General features: G+C 37.9%; 1 non-coding gene across 1 annotated transcript; it reads left to right on the plus strand.

Annotated features, from left to right (window-relative positions):
• Positions 1–15597: 15597 nt before the first annotated feature.
• Positions 15598–15790, plus strand: LOC115303035. The gene has a single exon (XR_003913778.1). It is a non-coding gene; the product is annotated as a U2 spliceosomal RNA (small nuclear RNA).
• The last annotated feature ends 1901 nt before the right edge of the window (positions 15791–17691 follow it).

Here is a 17691-nt window from a genome sequence, read left to right on the forward strand (position 1 = left end):
CCACTAGTCACCTATCAGAATGGCTAAAATAAACAACAAAGCAACAGCTGTATCAAGTGCTAAAATAAGGAGACAGAGCAACTCTCATCCATAGATATTTGGAATGCAAAATAGTAGAGCCATTTTGGAAAATCATTTGACAGTTTCTTTTAAAATTAAGCATATACTTATAATACAATCTATTAGTTCTACTCCTAAGGCATTTACCTGAGTGTAATGAAACCCTGTTCATACAGAAACCTAAACAAATGTTTACAGTACTTTATTTACAATGGCCCCAAACTGGAAACAACCCAAATACCCATCAAATGGGGAAAAGATAAACAAACTGTGGTATGTCCAGATAATGGACTATTACTCAACAAAAAAAAGGAATGAATTACTGCTATTTTCAACAACACAAATGAATTTCAGTGCTAAGTGAAAAGAAGCCAGACTCGAAAGGCTATATGATTCCCTTTGTATGGCATTAGGGAAAAGGTGAAACTATTGTGATATGAACAGGTCAGTGTTAGGCAGTGATAAAATGTTGAGAGGACTTGACTACAAAAGGGTAGCATGGGGGAATTTTGTTTGTGGTGGTAGAACTATTCTATATTGTGACTGTTGTGGTGGGTGCATAGTTTTATACAGTTGTCAAAATCTGCAGGCCTGAACATCAACGATAATAGATTTTATTATAAATGAAAGAAAGAGAACGTCTCTGGAATGGCCCCTCAACTGTTTTAAAACAGAATTTGACTATTTAGAGTGTATTGTTCTTTCAGAGCCCAGTTGAAGTGTTACCTCTCTGATGAAATGTTATCCAACTCACCTTTTAATTTCTGTTTTTATCATGTTCGCAATTTTCTTCTCCCTCCACAAAAAGTAAATGTGTCCCATAAGAGAAGGCAACATGCTACACCTAGAACCTGCTAGGTTGCTACACCTAGAACCTGCTTTCGAACCTAACACACAAAAGACACCTGAATGTTTGTCAAAATGGGTAAATAGGTAGGTATTTTGTCTTCAAAACATTTTATTATGAAAAATTTCAAATATATGCAAAAAAGAACGAACAAAGTATGATAAACCCCATGTTATGCAACAACTGACTTCACACGCTTCACACCCCGCTGATCATTTTAAGCAATTCTCAGTAATATTATCTCATTTCTTCCTCTACCACATCAGTATGTATTTCAATTACAACAAGGTCTCCCTTTGGTTTAATATGACCACAATACTATTTTCCCTAAAAATAAGCATATTGAAACATATTCTTAATTTCCTTAGTATCTATTATACTTACATTTTCTAGTTGAACTTCATATTCAAATTCTAATTGAATCACGAGTGTCATTTTTTACAGTTGATTTGTTTGAATCAAGAGCCAGACAAGGTCCACATGTTGGCATTTTGTTGATAAGTTTCTTAAAATTTTCTTAATCTATTCCAGTTTCCCCAGCAGGTCATTTGTCCCGTAAAATTGCCCACATTTTGAAGGCATGATTTAGGTTTCCAGGGGCGCTATATACTTCCCATCGTGTCACACCAGGAAGCGATGATGCCTGGCTTTCTGTCTTCATGATGTTAAGATCGATCTGTCTTGTTTAGGTGTTGTTAGACTAACTGATCCATTATAATGCTATTTATCAGCTTTTCACCTGATAACTTGAGTAGTAAAGTTCCAGTATTTCATTAAGGGTTATAAATGGATGATAATTTGTCATTCCATCCTGCTGTATTAGTTGAAATCCCATTTATATAGGAAGGGCAGAATAAATACTTGTTTCTATTCTTTTATTTACCATTTTTCATATTAACAAATTTGTGTTTTACTTAACTCCAAAGATGACCATTTGTTTTTTTAAGAAATATATCATTATGGACTCATGGGATCTAACCTGATAAATGTTAAACCTTGCATTACTTTTGACACTTCAATTGACCTATCTTTGATCAGTACAGAACTTTTCCATTTGTCTTTAACATTCTTTGATTATTGTCTTTCTTCCTGATATGACAAGGTATTTCAGGTTTATCTTGTGCTAACTGTTCTCATTCCAATGGGTTGACCATTGCTTCTAGGACTTTTAAGTGGACCGTGATAGGGAAAACATCGTAACTTCATTTTCCACTTTTAAATGAGGGAAAAAATGATGATTTGGCCAGCTTATTGGTCTTAGATGTTGCTGAATGAAATTAATGGTTAAGATAAAGTGCTTACTAAAGTATACGTTTGGAACAAAATCAGAGACCAGGAAAGATCATGGAATAACTGGAGTAAGATCTCATAAAATATAGATAAGTTAGTGGTATTGAATTAGCTATTGCTAAAATAAAAAGTAGAAAATTAGAAAGATTAAACAAGCACTGTAGCACCCAGCTCATGATATTAACTCTCTAAGTCAATACTTAATATTTTCTGGAGAAACTCATTATTAATTAAGAATGAGACACATTCTCCAAGTAAATGTTATCTTTGTGAGTTTGCTGTGATTCTATCCTTGTATTTCTTGTTCACAACGTTTAAATTGGAATTCTTGAACATCTTGATATCCTGTAGAGTTTTCAAGTGGAAAGTAAATCCTTGCCTATATGGATATTTAGTGTCTGAGCATGCAGAGTATGAGAAGCAAAGCCTTCTTAATACCTTATAAAATTATAATGCAAAGTAGTTTCAACCAAAACACCAAACACATTTAATGAAAATATTCACATGTACAACCTTATTTTTTATTATATATGTCTTATATTTTACATTAGACTTATTTATTTAATTAAGTTTATTTATTTTGAGAGAGAGTAAATGTATGTTAGGGGGACAGGAGGCAGGGGGAAGGCACAGAGAGAGAGGAGAAGAGAGAGAGAATCCCAAGCAGGTTCTAAGTGTAGAGCATGGAGCCCAATGCAGGGCTTCAACTCACGAACCATGAGATCATGACCTGAGCCAAAATCAAGAGTCAGATGCTTAACCAACTGAAACACCCAGGTGCCTCTAAACATTTTTATTTAAAAATACTATTATTTTCCTTCTAAATAAGCAAAAGATATAGTACCAAATCAAAGTTTGCTTCTTGTTGAATCACCATCCAATCTACGATTTCATTAGTCTAGACGTATCTCATGATATTAAATGTTTGTTCTATTCTGACATTTGACACAGGAATTGGAATAGGATGTTGAACTAATTTTTAACAACTTTGAAACCACAAGTTCTCTGCTAAAAAAAATGTTTTTTTTTCATATAGAGGTTGACTGAAAAAAGATGAATCTCATATTTAAGTTAGAAACATCCTAATAAAAAGAATTTGGGGGGATTTTTTTAAACATGGTTACAAAATCCAGATTTGAATTAATTGATATACTAAAAGAGAATTCTTGGGACTATCCAAACTCAAAGCATTCAGAGTAACAAACATGCAAGGCATCTTCAGAGGAAATTTCCCTGGCATGAGCTCCTGAGCAGAGGGTCAATGTACTTCAGAGATACTTATAAACAACCCTTCTGCAATGTCAAAGAGTTCACTTTTATCCTCAAAAGGTTAATTCATTTCCAAAAAAATTGGAATTACCAAGGTCAAATAAAAATCATGAAAAAAAGTCCAAAATTAATAAATATAAACCTCTTTGAAGAAAGACAGCTGAGTCTTTTTAAGTGTCACATATTTCTTATAGGACATGAACATCATGAGATTTACAAAAATAGAAATCTTAATAAAGGACAACACTATAGCAAATACACGTTCATAAAAGGAAAATATTTTGTAAAGCTAGGCTGTGCCTGGCTAGAAGACATAAATTCAGAACTACCCTGGTCGTACCTTCAGTATCCTTCCCAAAAGCATTATGGTGATGAGTCAATCAGACTGAAGTGACCATCCAAGCAGCAAAAGAACCTGGAAGTACAATAAGTGGCCAGAGAATAAGGGAGAATGGCTGAGCATAAGCCATCTTTTATGTATTTGTTGATTACTTCCCAGTTTTTTCCAAACTCCATATTTTTAATCCAGTCCATTATATGTTTGTTATTCCTGTCTTCCTATACAGTTAGATGTATACTGATGTCTTTATTTCTTCCTGGAAACTAAGACCTAAATTGCTTAGATTTTTTGACTCTCAGAGACCTCCATCCTCCTGAACAGACAGCAAAGAAATATAATCTCTATTGAAGCAACACAAAACATCCAGCAGGTTTGAATTATAACTTTGCTATGGACTGAGTTAGGCAAGCAGCATGATCTTCCTGGGGACCTATAAAGCTTGATGTTAATAGTGTCTATCTTTATGTATTATCAGCCTAGAAGAGATAACACATGACAGTTGTTTCAAGTTTTCAGGGGGAAAAATGTGCTAGTTTGATACAAAGTAAAGTAGAACTAGTATTAAATATGATCCCCTTTCTTAGGTAAACCAGCCATGCCTGTAAATCATACAATATGTGCTTTTCAAGAAGACTCCTAAAAAATAGTCTAAAGTGAATATACTGGTTTTCTTCTTAAAATAGTCAACTTATCATGGTAAAATAATATTTTAAAAATTACTTCTTTTATTCTTTCATTAGTAATTTAAAGCTTCTTTGACTTTTTAAAAAATTAAGTAACCCACATATCAAAATTCAGGGAGTTTCCTGCTGTCCCTTAGAGGGGAATGTTAGCAGCGTCCACTGTTCCCTAGTTGGAAGTAAGAATGGCCTGCCTCTCTTCTGTTTCTTCCATTGCTTCTGTAGATTATTCCAAGGCTTAGCATGTCTTCATTCCCATTCTGTTCAGTGCTTACCATGTGCAGGGAAATTAGTGGGGAGAGAGTAAGCCATACAACTCCCCTCCTTCTTTCTGGATAATTAATTCTCTCAATCACATCCTTACCCCAGATGCCTAATTCTCCTCAGCCCCTCTGACTCTTCCTATCTTTCTCCTCATCCCAAAGCCACACCAACCCATGTAAGTCCCCCTGGGGTAGCTTAAACAATGGGCCCTATTATAGGCTGAATGGTATCCTCCCAAAATTCATATGTTGAAGACTTAACCCACCCAATACTTCAGAATGTGACCTTACTTAGAAATAGGGTCAATGCAGATATAATTAGTTAAGATGAGGTCATACTGGAGTGGAATGGGGCCCTAATCCAATATGACTAATGTCCCAAAAAAGGAGGGAGCATGGAAATTCTGATACAGAGATAGTAATGAGCACAGGAAGAAGGTCATGGGAAGAGATACCAGGACAAGATGGCCATTGACAAGTCAATGAATGTCTGAGGTGCAGAACCTGGGAGAAAGGTCTGGAACATAGCCTTTCCTCACACCCCTTGAAGGAACCAACCAGCCCTGCCAGTGCCTTGATTTCAAATAACCAGGCTCTAGAACTGTGAGACAATAAATTTCTGTTATGTACGACATGTAGTTTGTGATTCTTTGTTACAGCAGCCTTAGCAAATGAGTACAAGACCCTTCGAATCAACAGTCTTTAAACATTTACTGATGTTTATCTTAGAGAAGGCAATGTCAGCTCCCATTGAAAGAGGTCACCTCTGTGTTTCCCCTGAAATGCACTACACTTGTGCCTTAGTTCTGGCTGAAAAAAGGAATGATAAAAATCAACTCCTCCTGGATTTAGCCCAGCTTCTCAGCTTCTGACTCAACTCTTCCCATTCCAAATGTCTTGCCTCAGGGTTTTACCAGCCCAGGAGCCTGTTGACCTTAGAATAGTTTTCCAAGTATCTGCTTTTCCTCTGATTTAGAGATGAATACTGCTTTAATGTGTTTTGTAGAATTATTGTTCTCAATAGTATCTGGCTATCAAAATAATCTTAAGAGCTTTAGAAAGACACCTATGATGGGTCCCAGCCCTGGAGCTTTGAATCCGTGAATGCGGAGTAGTGTAGCCCCCCACCCCATACCTTTTCAGGGGTCACTATGTATAACCAGAATTGGCAACATCTGGAGGGCCAAATGTGTAGCTATTTGTCTTCTACCTGCTCTAAATTAAAGAGAGTAAACTGAGGCATGAAGGAGACAATACTGTCGTTGTTTTATCTCAGACTACATTCCTTTTGTTATTAAGACAAAAAGGAAATGCAATGCTTAACCCATCTCTAGAAACGTATAGTTTACCCCCAAAAGAAGAGAGAAATAGTGAGACTATTGTTGCAGAGTGGAAAAACAAAGCAAAACAAAATAAAGCAAAACAATGTCAAAGGTAAGAAACAGGTGTGGGCAATGGGAAAGGGAAGTAGGATAGTAGGTCAATGAGAAACATCAGAAGAAGCCAGGGAGTCAGCTAGGCCCAAGACATGTCACCAGATAGTAATCCCAAGCCCTGGATGGATCCCTAACTTTTGACTCTACCTTTGGGAGCATCATTCCTGCCCAAGTGGAAGGGGATTAGGCCCTGAGGAGAACCAATGGTTGATTGATGGTCCTGATGGTAGCATATTTTACATGTCTCTATCTTTCCCATCCTCACCTTCTTAGGATCCAATTTTGGTCGAGAAAAGTAAACCACAGATACTGTGTGGTTCATGTGTGGGTTGGGTGAGGAAGGGTGGGAAGAGGCATGATGTACAACAGGATACAGCAGAGATAAGGCAGTTCTTACAGAGATCTGTGGTTAAACTGATAATTTCAACTTTAAGTTTTTAAGTTAAACTTTTAATTTGGGGATACTTGTAGATTGACATGCAGTCGTAAGAAATAACACAGAGTGATTTTTCTGTACCCTTTACCCAGCTTCCTCAATGGTAACATTTGCAAGAGGGTATTATTTCACAACCAGGATATTGACACCGATAGCGTCAAGATATAGAGCAGCTCCAGTACCACAATGATTGCTCACGTTGCCCTTTTACAACCACCCCCACTTTCCTCCCACACCTTCCTCTTCCTCAGCTCCTGACAGCCGCTAATCTGTTCTCCATTTCTTAATTTTGTCATTCCAAAAATGTATTATGAGCGGACTCATATATTTACATACATGTGAAAAAGGCCTTTTGAGATTTGAATTTTTCACTGAGCATGAGAAAATATTTGCTGAGAAATATCCCCCAGCATGGAAGTATCACGGTTTATTTAATAATTCACCCACTGCAAGACAGCTGGGTTGTTCGCGGTTTTTTTGGCAATTATGAGTAAGGTGAATATAAACATTTAGGTACAGATTTCTGCGTGAACTAAGTCTTCATTTCTCTGGGGTCAATACCCCGGAGTGCAATTGTTAGTTCTGATTATTTCATGTTTAACTTTTTAAACAAACTGTCAAACTGTTTCCTAGAGTAGTTGTACCATTTTGTGTTCCTACCAGCAATGCACAAGTGATTTGGTTTTTCCACATTCTCTCTAACATTTGGTATCTTTACTCTTTTTTATTTTAGCCATTTTGGCAGGTGTTTACCAATATCTCTTTGTGGTTTAATTTGCATTTTTCTTTTGGTTAATGGATATTGACACTGATAGTGTCTAGATATCGGCATTTAACATCTTTTCACATACTTACTTGCCATCTATAGATCTTTGGTGAAATGTCTTTTGTCCATGGATTCTTTGCTTTCTCACTGTTGAGTTTTGAGAATTCTTTATCTATTCTAGATATCCTTTATGGGATGCATGGCTTGCAAATATTTTTTTTCCCACCATGTGATTTGTCTTTCCATCTTGTGACCAGAGCTTTCATGGAGTAAAAGTTTTTAATATTAATGAAATTCAATTTATCAATTTTTTTCTTTTATGGGTACAGCTTTTGGTGTCAAGTTTAACAAATCTTTGCCTAACCCTGAACCTGGTAGATTTTCTTTTTTCTTTTTCCTAAAAGTTTTATAGTTTTCATGATCCATTTTGACTTAATTTTTGTATAAGATGTGAGTTAGGTTGTGGTTCATTTTTTGCCTATGGATGTGCAATTACTTCAAGCATCATTTGTTGAAAAGGCTATCATTGTTTAATTGAATTGCTTTTTTCATCTTTGTCAAAAATCATTTGAGCATATTTATGTGAGTCTATTTTTGGTTTTCTCCTCTGTTCTGTTGATCTATATATTTATCCTACCACTAATACCATGCAATCTTGATTACTATAGCAACATAGTAAGTCTTAAAGTCAGGGAGACCGATTCTTCTTACTTTATTCTTCTTTTTCAAAGTTATTTTAGTTAGAAAGCAGCTTTCTTTTCCATATAAATTTTAAATAATCTTGTCTATATCTACAAAAAAAATCTCATTGAGACTTTGATAGGGATTGTGTCATATCTCAATATCAGTTTGGAAGAACTGACATCTTTGTGAGAGTGAGTCTTCCAATCTATAGATGCAGCATGGCTCTTCATTTATTTGGATCTTCCTTAATTTCCGTCATTGGCATTGTGTAGCTCTTAGCACAGAAAGTATTACATGTTTTGTTAGATTTATACCTATATATTTCTTTTTAAAATGATTATACATGTTGGTGTCTATCTATATATTGCTAGAAAAGAAACAAAAACATCGGGTTTTTTTTTTTTTTTTACTGTTTTTCTTGTATCTTACCACTTTTTTGTATTCACTCATTAGCTCTAGGAGGTTAGTTAGTTAGTTAGTTTCTTTGTTGTAGTCCTTGGGATTTTCTGCATATGTCATCTGAAAATAGGGAGAACTTATTTCTTCTTTGTTCTGTATGCATCTCATTTCCTTTTCTTAATGCACTAAATAGAAATTCGAGCATTGAACAAAAGTGGTGAGAGCAGGCGTCCTTGCCTCCTTCCTGATCTTAGGGGAAAAGTTTTCACTCAGTCTTTCACTATTAAGTATGATGTTGGCTGTAGGTTTTTTTTTTTTAAATGTTTTATATATTTTTAAGAGAGAAAGAGAGAGACAGCATGAGCAGGGGAGGGTCAGAGAGAGAGAGAGGGAGAAACAGAATCTGAAGACAGGCTCCAGACTCTGAGCTAGCTATCAGCATGAACCTTGAGATGGTGACCTGAGCCAAAGCCGGGTACCTAACCAACTGAGCTACCCAGGCACCCCGGCTGTAGGTTTTTTGTAAATGCTTATTGCAAAGTGAGGAAGTTCTCCTCTACTCCTATTTTTCTGAGAGTTTTTTCTTAATATCATAAATCACAAATGATTTTTGGATTTGTCAAATGATTTTTCTGTATCATTTAATATGGGGATTTTATTGATTGGTATACATACATTGAACCAGCTTGCACTCCTAGGAGAAAACCCACTTAGTCATGGCATAAGTTATTTGTGTATTGCTGAATTCTGTTTGCTAATATTTTTAAAGGGTTTTTGCACCTATAATCAGGAGCGATAATTGTTTCCAGCTCTACTTCTGGGGGCAACTTTCTTTCAAAGAAAGGAGTTGGGTCATGACAGGCATCTGTGGTTGGTTGGTGATTATGGTCATGATGGTAGCATCTATGTATCTGTCTTCCTCTCTTCCTCATTCCCCCATTAGAGACCATTTTTGGTCAGAATAAATAAATGACAGACACTGTGAGGTGAGCATGGGATGGGTGGGGAAGTGGAGGGTGGGGAGCAGTGGTATGTAGATCATGATTAGATGGAGATTTCTCTCTTCTTACCAAGATCTGGGGTTAAAATTATGTTTCAGATAGAACCCCCTCCACCTCCACCACCACCACCACACACTCACACACACCCACATGTACACACATGACACACCCAGGTTTTAACAGGAAATGGAAAAATGGAAAAAAGGACTGGAAGCACAAGTATGTGCTCTATTCTTTTCTCTTTCTTAAGCCCCCACAAAAATAATGTATGAATCTAAGATTCTGAGAACTCTTCCTCTCTCCACCCCACCCCCCCAATTTAGACTGGCTAGAAGAAATACAAAGCTCCCTGTTCTACTGTTCAGGGAATAAAACTCTGATGACTCCTGGACCTCAACATAAGCTTTCAAAAAAACAAAACGTAAAGTGATTCATGCTCATTATTTTGATGGGTGTGATGACCCTCTGGACGAACCATTTCCTGGGGTGGTTCTATTAATCTGATTGACAACATAAATGTTCTCTCACCACTTTTTGTGTGTTCCACCCAATGTTGTACACATCATCCTGAGACCGGTTGGAATGTTTATGCTCCCTGTCCATTGTCTTTATAACCAGGGGTGAACATTAGTTAATGTTTTAAAAACTCTATGCAAAACAGACTCAGAATAACTTTAATAATACAACAATGTTTCTTCTAGGTATTCTCTATTATTTATTGCCAAGTCACCAAAGAAAGAAGGAATGGTATTCATTTTATGTAAGAGCCAATTCAAACCACAAAATCCTGAGGTATGAACTAAGAGTGAAAGCATGTTCAAGTTCATTGCTTTCTCTTTTTTAAAATGTTTATTTATTTACTTAGAGAGAGTGCATGAGAGGGGCAGAGACAAGGAGAGAGAGAGAATCCCAAGAAGGCTCCATGCTGTAAGCACAGCGCCTGAGGAGGGGCTCCATCTCATAAACAATGAGATCAGGACCTGAGCCAAAATCAAGAGCTGGGTGTCCAACCAACTAAGCCACCCAAGCACCCCCATTGTTTTGCATCTAAAATGAAAATACATATCATTTTTTGTCCTATTGAAATCCATTTTGATAACCTTATGAGTTAGCCCCTAAAATGCTTTAATGACTAACAAAAATTTATTTAAAATCTCATTTTTGTGTTATGCTTGATTAATAAACACCAAACAGCCCACCAACGTAGCCTAACCCTAAACATGAGCAAAGACAGTTAAGCAGATTTGGGACTTGAAGGCGCAGCATCTCAGCAGGGGTGAGATGCTTTCTCTGTTAGCTTTCTCGGGACTATTTAATTTTAGTTCTTTTTCTCATGTGAGACATACACAAACTGACCAGATTTTATGTGGCTTTTCTTTCTCTTCTCTTCTCTTTCCTTCCTCCCTCCCTCTCTCTTTCTTTTTCTTTCTTTTTTCTTTCCTTTCTTTTTCTTTCTTTCTTTTGTTCTTTCTTTGTTTCCCTCTTTCGTCCTTTCTTTCTTTCCTCACACCTTGTATTTTATTTCTTACAATTAGTGGCTAATCAAAGGAAAAAAAGTGATTGTAGCATGCTATCATTTTTAAAACCGTAAATGTAACTTAAATGCTAACCCATTCCTTAAAACAGGGAGCTTTCCCCAAAGCTATAACGGGCATTTATTTAAGTTTCTGCGAGGCCGTTCTGTAAGATAAAATAAGAAAGCATACAAAATTGAAAGGTACCTGTGGAAGAAGGAGACCTGAAGCTTTGCTTAGTTGGTATCACAGCATATCCATCCCTCTGGTACATGGAAAATGGATCGTGAGTTCCAGATGATGTCTTGCAAATCTCCTGTTATGAAATCTCCTCCTATTTTTCTGCCAGATAGTAATTAAATGTTTTGTGCATGATTAGGTGAGTGTCCCTCACTCTTTTTCCCGTTCTCTCAGCTACTGTCTGTTTGATTAAGCTAATCTTATAAAATCAAGCAAAAATGCACGAAGAACTTTTATTTTCTGACTGTTTGGCTGAAAAATGTCTTGAGCCAAATAGATTCTGTCTAGTTGTCTGTGTTTTTCTCACCTATCATCTTTTTAAAAAAATTTTTTTTCAGTGTTTTTTATTTATTTTTGAGAGAGAGAGAGATTGACAGTACAAGCAGGGGAGGGTCAGAGAGAGAGGGAGACACAGAATCTGAAGCAGGCTCCCGGGTCTGAGCTAGCTGTCAGCACAGAGCTTGATGTGGGGCTTGAACCCACGAACCGTCAGATCATGACCCGAGCCAAAGCCGGACACCAACCAACTGAGCCACCCAGGCGCCCCTCTCATTTATCATCTTAAGTGACTCAGCCACCATCACACCTGGTAGGCTGCAGAGCCCAGAACAGATTCATTGTCATCCAGCCTTTGAGTAAGCTGGCGATATTTTTCTGGAGTCCCCACGGACTCCTATCCCCCATACATTATTGTTGCTGTCCATTTCTGAGCCTAATAAAAATTTCTAATTGCTCCAAAGACAGACGTGGTTCTGCATCTTCGAGCGAATTGCTTGATTTCACTAAGCTCAGTTTTTTCACCTAAAAAATAGGATAATAACAGGCCCTTCCCAAAGGGTTGCTGTTAAGTGCAGTAACGCACAAGCTGACACTTAGGAAGGAGAATGTTTGCTTGCATAACCGTTCTCTGAGCTATATATGAAAGACATCAAGCTTTTCTAACGTTTACATTAATAAGGAATAAATTTAATGCTCTGGACAATAAAATGCTAACTTCCTTTTCATCCTCTACATAGATTAACTTGAATTTTTGCTACTCAGACCACTTCCTGTTTTTATATTCCTTTAGCCAGTAATATCTGAGACCGTAATTCTAACAGACACTTTTCTCAGGAAGCTCGGTTTTTATATTACACAGGGTTTCTCCAGAATTATGAAAATCCTGCCAAGATTGCTTAACATGTGTAGCATCTAATATTTTACCCTGGAAGGGAATTATGTTAGGCTTGGCTTTTAAAGGTCTAGATTAATGTATTTCTCAGGCAAATGTGTAATTGAATGCCTGTTGTATGTGAAGTATTGTTTCAGACAATGCGGACACATGGGTGACTCAGATTGACAAGCTCCTGCTTTTAGAGAGCTAGGAATCTAGTAGAGATGGCAGACAGAGGGGGAGAAGGAAGGAAAGGAGGGAAAAAGGAGAAAGAACATACCTAGAAGAGGGGATACTGGGAGAAAGGACCAAGGGTGGGGACAAGCTTGTGCTATTGGCCAGGGGGTTGGAGAGGAGGAGGGAACTGCAGGATAGTCATTGAGACAGGCAAGGCCATACAGGGGCCAGGTCATATGGAGGGCTGAATTCCAGTCGAAAGAAAAGCCACTGAGGAGTGTGATAGGATCTGCTATGGATCAGATCATCGCCACCCTAAAGTTGCCTTATGTATGGTCACAGTTGGTTCACAACCACTGATTCAGGGCACTAGCCTGGACAAAAGATGTGAACAGCATCTGAGTGTCTCACCTCCCATTCTGCATTGTTGCTGCCTCCCTCCTGTCAAGCCTGAAACTGAGATTGACAGAGGGAAGGTGTTGCTAATTGATATAAAAAAAAAATCCTCCTACCTGCACTGCCCCGCATCTCCATTAAAGAGAAGCTCTAAGTGGGTTCATAGGAGTGACAAAAATATATTCTGAAGACTGAGGGTTGGTACCAGTGTTTCTGGAATAAGCAGCTCATTCTGAATTGCTCATGGGCAGAGTTGTGCCTTAATCACTGTGACATCCCCAACACCTAGTACCTTTACCACCATGTCAGTCTGCATAAGCATTTGGTCTTTGGTAAGTGAACTAATGGACAAATGCTTTTTAGCGCAGGATGCTCATTAATTTCAGATATTTATAGGATAGCTAATATGTGCCAGGCACCATTCTAAAAGCTCTGATGTAGCCCTGAGCAAAATAGACAAATATTTCCGCCCATGAAGCTTACCTTCTAGTGACATGTGTATATCATGACTTGCACATATTCCTGGGTATCCCAGGTTGTGATGCTGGTGTGTGTACGTGTGTGTTTGTGTGTATGTGTATTTGTATCTTCTGGGGGAAGGGGAGATAGCAGAGATTACTAATTCAAAGCAGCAGAAACTATGCTACACATAGTTTCAGCCCTATATGCTCTGATTGTAGAATAAAGGAATCTTAGAGTCTGGAGGTACCACTAAGCCAGCATTCTGGTGGCCATGAGGACAGCATTTTCAGCCTCAAGTTAAGATCTCATCTGAAAAGAACCTGAGCTCCCTTGTATTAGCCAGAGCTCTTAATTGCCAACCAAGAACCTTCTGTGGCTGGTGTAGAGCAGAAAGTTTTTACTTGAAGTATAGCTCACAGAACACTAGGAAAGCCAGAGAAGTAGGTGTGGAGGCTATCGGCTAAGAGCTCCACCCACATTCCCTGCCGGATGGCTTCCCGTGAGCACGGTGGGAGATCTGTCTGCAGCTCCCACAGCTCATCAAGTCTTGGGACAAATTCCAGTGCTGCTGTCTGTCTTTTGGAAGTTCCTTGTCTCCCCCATCTTGGCCAGAATTGAGTTTAGAAAAAAAAATTTTAATGAAGAATAACATGCAAGCAAAGATTGCACAAAACAGAAAAGATTTATTGCATAACAAGCTTCCATATAACCATGATCCAGGTCAAAAAGTAGAACTTCAAAGCATCCTGGAATTTCCTCTTCCTCTCAGTCCCTACCACTATCTCTATCTCTCCTAACAATAGCTCTTCCTAACATTCTCTTCTGAGTCAAAAGTCTTGCATCTGACTGGAAGAAACTGGGCCACATTCCTATATTCCAGTCTCAAGAAGTCTGGGAAAGTGAGTTTCTGGCATTATCTTAGAGAGAATAGGATTTAAAAGTTGGAAATTCTGCCCAGTATAGGAGGGGTTACACAGATTTTGAACAACTTCACAGCATGACAAGTGGTGCCATGTTGTCCAATGGGTAAAGAAACATCTCCATCTTGTTAGGTTGAACCAGGTGGAATTTCCATTTTTGTAGGTCAGAGATGGTCCTTGTGGCTCAGCCTAATTAGAAAGGACAGGACAGTGTCAGTCCAGGGTTAAGAAATGGAAAATATCTGAAAGAGACAGAACAAGATGTGCCAGGAGAGCTAAGAAAAAATGCTTCAAGTCAGCATCAGTTAGTAATCTGAGGCTTTGAACCCACAGTTTACCCAGTTTGTTACCGTCAGCTTCCCTTGCTGCTGTATTAGAAGCATTCTGAACTGAGATCAATGGCTCTGAGTGGGACAAGCATGCATTGTTCGTCAGTGAGCATAAGGGAGCACTGTGGGAAATTTAACAGGACTGCCAGTGAGACCACAAGACTGGAAGGTTAACACCTTGAAAGGTGCCAGTGGTAAAACTGTCAAAGCAAGGTGGAGCTAACAGTTTTGTTGGAAGCCCGCCCTAAAGGTAGGAGGGTGGGTAGTGCTGCATTTTATAACAGTTCTATTTTTTCTTTCTTTTCTTATTAAGTTTTTAATTTTAATACCAGTCTAGTTAACATATAGTGTTATATTAGTTTCAGTTCTAGCGGCCATGATTAAAATACACATCCTTAATTCGGGGAAATCATCAGATGGCACAAAGATGGACTGTAATTAGATTCAGCTCAACACTGCTTATTAGGGGAAAAAAATAGAAATGGTCTAGATGTCCGATTAGAGGAGCTTTATTAAATAAATTGTTATTTATCCATGCAATGGATTGCTAAGTAGTACCTTAAAATGGTGTTGCAGAAGAATGTGATGAAAATTGAGTGAAATAAATAATAGCATATATAAATTAAATGTCTCTATTAGCAATTCAAACAGCAAGCAGAGTCTCAAGTACCAAGTTATTTCTCCTTTCTCTTCCTCTAGCACCTTGTATGCATAGAAGAAAAAACATCATAGGGTAATAGTTGAACTATCTTTTCTTTTTAGTTTAAATAAGGTGAATACAAATTTTTAAAATCATAGGATAATGATGGAATTATCTATAATTTTAAACAATCCCTCATTAACAAAGGGTTTCATATCAAATTAATTTTAAGAGTTTTATTTACCAATTCCCCATTTCACTTACTGACATTCTTCTTTCTAAAATGACTAGCATGATCACTTCTTGGCTTTTTGGCTAAGATCAAGTGTAGTATCTGTTCTTATCAGTTTAAAATGACTAGCATGGTGGGGTGCCTGGGTGGCTCAGTCAGTCAAGCGTTTGACCTTGGCTCAGGTCATGATCTCACAGTTAGTGGGTCTGAGCCCCATGTCAGGCACTGTGCTGACAGCTCAGAGCCTGGAGCCTACTTTGGTTTGTGTGTGTGTGTGTGTGTGTGTGTGTGTGTGTGTGTGTCTCTCTCTTTTTCTGCCCCACCCCCACTCATGCTCTGTCTTTCTCTCAAAAAAAAAAAATTTTTTAAAATGAAAAAAAAATACCATGGCGAAGAATAGAAAGGAAACTTAGTAAAGGAAATCTAAATAACATTTTTAAGATGGACATATAAGGTAACAAGCAATAGGAAGTGGGTTCTCTTATATGTAGGTCATCTGCTTGGTGTATCATTTTTCTTGGCACATTTGGACATACATCTATTGACAACACTGCTGGTGTGAATGTAATTTGTGAGTTTTATAGCTAATACACAAAGTATATTCAGCGCTCCATAAATAACAAAATAACAATTGGGTAGCTAACTTATGTTGTACTCTTCTTATGCATCAGCAATAGTAAGTGTTTTATTTACATGATCTCATTTAATTCCTACTATGGAAGGTACTACTGTTAACTTCATTTTACAGAAAACCAAAGCTAAAGAGATTAAGTAATTTGCATAGTTCCCATAGCTAGTAAATGATGGACGTGAGATACAAACCAAGCAAATTTATTCCCAAACTTTCAATTTTAAAGACAGAGTAAGGTCCACTGATTGATGAATGGATAAAGACACACACACACACACACACACACACACACACACACACACACAGGAAAATATTCAGCCATAAAAGATAAAATAAAAGCTTGCTATTTGTAAAAGCTTGGTGGATCTAGAGGGCATTAATGCTAAGTGAAATAAGTCAGAGAAAGACAAATATTTGATGTACCTCATATGTGGAATTTAAGAAACATGACAAATGAGCAAAGGGAAAGAAAAAAGAGAGAGAGGACACAGGCATCGGGGCATGGGTGAAATGTGAAATAGATGATGGGGATCCAGGAGTGCACTTGTGTGGCGTGCCTGGGTGGTTCAATGGGTTGAGAGCTGGCTCTTGATTTTGGCTCAGGTCAGGATCCCAGGGTTCATGAGATCCAGCCCTGTGTTGGGCGGGCGCAGCTCTGAGCCCCCTGGGATTCTCTCTCTGCCCCTCCTCCACTCACGTGTACTCACGAGCTCCCTCTCTCTCAAAATAAATAAATAAGCTTTAAAAACAAAAAGAAATGTTTTTTAAAAAGTAAGGGGCACCTGGTGACTCAATCAGTTGAGCGTCACACTTCTGCTCAGGTCTTGATCTCATGGTTTTTAAGTTCTAGCCCTACTTGGACTCGGTGCTGACAGCTTGAAGTCTGGAGCCAGCGTCAGATTCTGTGTCTCCCTCTGTCTTTGCCCCTCTCCTGCTCAAGCTCTGTCTCTTTCTCAAAATATAAATAAACATAAAAAATAATAATAAATAATAAAAAGAAAAAGAAATGTTTATTGAGTGACAAATGTGTACAGGGCCCTGGAGGTACAGCAGTGACCCAATAGTCACCTCCCTTTCAAGAAGCACATTCACCCTAATGGATTATGCATGTGTTAAGGAACCAGAAGAAAATGCTTGTTTACAAGGCCTACCACTGAGTATTGGAATATAGACTAATTGTTTACATTTATTTCTATTTTTCCATGCTTACATTTTACATTTTTAAGAATGAGCATATGTTACTTTTATCATCAATAAAGCTGCAGAATGGATGTAATAAGATAAATATTTCAATAATTGCTGCATTTTATGGATTAAAAGAAGAATATGATAAGGAAAGCGGGTCTGGAGGCCTTATAGCCTGTAGATTAAAAGCATACACTCCAGAACTGAAATGTTTTGTTTGAGTCCCGGCTCTACCACTAGTTAGTTGAGTGAGTTGTCCATTTCCTCATCTGGGAAACCAGAAGAGTTACTATATGTAAAACACATGGGAGAATTTCTGGAACATGCATGTATCCTCCGTT

The sequence above is a fragment of the Suricata suricatta genome, chromosome 9, assembly GCF_006229205.1.
Source record: "Suricata suricatta isolate VVHF042 chromosome 9, meerkat_22Aug2017_6uvM2_HiC, whole genome shotgun sequence".
Classification (NCBI taxonomy): Eukaryota; Metazoa; Chordata; class Mammalia; order Carnivora; family Herpestidae; genus Suricata; species Suricata suricatta.